Source organism: Camelus dromedarius, chromosome 12, assembly GCF_036321535.1.
Source record: "Camelus dromedarius isolate mCamDro1 chromosome 12, mCamDro1.pat, whole genome shotgun sequence".
Taxonomy (NCBI): Eukaryota; Metazoa; Chordata; class Mammalia; order Artiodactyla; family Camelidae; genus Camelus; species Camelus dromedarius.
The window spans coordinates 66538371-66540867 of NC_087447.1; the positions used below are offsets into that span (position 1 = coordinate 66538371).

The 2497-nt window shown below is 39.5% G+C and overlaps 1 pseudogene; it reads left to right on the forward strand.

The window, feature by feature from the left end:
• The first annotated feature begins 320 nt into the window (after positions 1-320).
• Positions 321-1122, forward strand: LOC105087186 (small ribosomal subunit protein uS5-like; annotated as a pseudogene).
• The last annotated feature ends 1375 nt before the right edge of the window (positions 1123-2497 follow it).

Sequence of the window (2497 nt, forward strand, 5' to 3'; positions counted from 1 at the left end):
ATTCCTGACACTGCGCCTTACTGAGAAGAGATCTCCTACAGTGAAGAATTGGCCAATTATTCCTATATTTCACATCAAATCTTTTTTTTTTCTATTTTAAACTTGGAGGGATACCAGATTCTTTTCTAAATATAATATTTTCTTAAACAAGAGGACATATGTTTGAATTATCCACATGAATGTTTGTATGGAAATTTGGGAAGATGGGAGCTAAAAGCAAATTGTTAATTTCAGCAGAATTATAGGGATATAATCATTACACAGGGTATAAATTACTTCTGAGAGGAAATCCAAGGGGATCTTCTCCGGGAGAACACCAAATGGTGGATGATGCCAGTGCTGTGGGCCTGCCCGGAACCCCGGGGGAAACTCGGATGGGAGGCCGTGGAGGTGGCTTCACTGGAGGCTTTGGCAGTGGTGACCAGGGCTGTGGCCAAGGCCGTGGAACTCACGGAGACAAGGCTGAGGACAAGGAGTGGCTCCCTGTCACCAGGCTGGGCCGCCTGGTCAAGGACATGAAGATCATGTCTCTGGAAGAGATCTATGTCTTCTCCCTGCCCATCAAGGAATCTGAGATCATTGACTTTTTCTTGAAGGAAGAGGTTTTGAAGATCATGCCTGTGCAAAAGCAGACAGACCCCTGCTGGCCAGTAGACCAGGTTCAAGGCATTTGTCACCATTGGAGATTACAAGGGACATGTTGGTTTGGGTGTTAAATGCTCCAGAGAGGAGCCAATCTCTCCATCCTCCCTGTGCAGCGAGGCTCCTGGGGTAACAAGCCCCACACTGTCCCTGGTAAGGTGACTGGCCACTGTGGTTCCTGGGGCACTGGTATCGTCTCAGCCCTGGTGCTCAAGAAGCTGCTGCTGAGGGCGGTACTGACAGCTGCTACACCTCTGCCAGGGGCTGCACTGCCACCCTGGGCAGCTTCACCAAGGCCACCTTTGATGCCATCTCCAACACCCACAGCTATCTCACCCCTGTCTCTGGAAGGAGACACCAAGTCTCCTTATGAGGAATTCACGACTATCTCCTAAAGACCCACAGCAGAGTTCCCCTGCAGAGGACTCAGGCTCCAGCTGTGGCCACCACATAGTTTCATATGCAAAAAATAAAGTGAATGAAGCCTGGAGAAAAAAAAAAAAGAAAAGAAAGAAATCAAGGGTAATGTTTACATTCATATGTATCTATAGATCACTTTAATGAACTTTTATAATCTCATATTAGTATTTTATAGCATTAAGTTGATGTTGATGTAATTAATTTTCTTGGCGAAATTTTCAACTGGCTTCTATAATTCCTTTTTCATTATTTAATTATTCAGTAATCTCTAAAGTGGGTAGAGAAAATCTTCATTTTTATTTTTTTTGTGTGTATCTATTTTTATTGAGGTATAGTCAGTTTACAATTTTGTGTCAATTTCTGGTGTACAGCACAATGCTTCAGTCATGTAGGAAAATACATATATTCATTTTCATACTATTTTTCACCATAAGTTACTATAAGATATTGAATATAGTTCCCTGTGCTTTACAGTATAAACTTCTTATTTATCTATTATAAATATGTATTAGTTAGTATCTGCAAATCTCAAACTCCCAGTTTATCCCTTCCCACTTCCTTCCCACCCTGGTAACCATAAGTTTGTTTTCTATGTCTGTAAGTCTGTTTCTGTTTTTTAATAAGTTCGTTTGTCCATTTTTTTTTAGATTCCACATATAAGTGATATCATATGGTATTCTTTCTCTTTCTGACTTACTTCACTTAGAATGACATTCATATTACTCAGCCATAAAAAATAATAAAATAATGCTATTTGGAGAATACCTTAATCTTTAAATGCATTCTCTCAAACTATTTCCTTCCACAACCTCCACATTTCAGCCAAGCCTCTTTTTATTCCCATATATGAAATACATTATAGTGACTGCACACCTTTACAAGTTCTCTTCCCAGATTTTCATATGTCCTCATTTTCATAATCTACCTATCTTTCAACACTTAATACCCAACTAAAAAATCTCCATAAAGTCTTTCCTAAATCTTACTCCCTCAATTAATCTTTCCTTTATAATATTATATCAATTTGACAGTTTTTCTTTTATGTCACTAATAGTGTTCTAATTCAAGAATCAGGTACATTTCTATTCTAGGCATTGTCCTAAAGATAGAAGATAGAATGTCAAGAATGAGCATGCTCCATGCTTTTGTAGACTTCACCTCATAGCATAAAAGGACACTGAACAACTTAAACAAGCAATTCTCCAAGGAAGACATACAAATGATCAATAGGCACATGAAAAAATGCTCAATATCACTAATTATCAGAGAAATGCAAATCAAAACTACAATGAGGTATCACCTCACACCAGTCAGAATGACCATCATTCAAAAGTTCACAAATGACAGTTGCTGGAGAGGCTGTGGAAAAAGGGGAACCCTCCTACACTGCTGGTGGGAATGCAGTTTGGTGCAGCCACTGTGGAAAACAGTATGG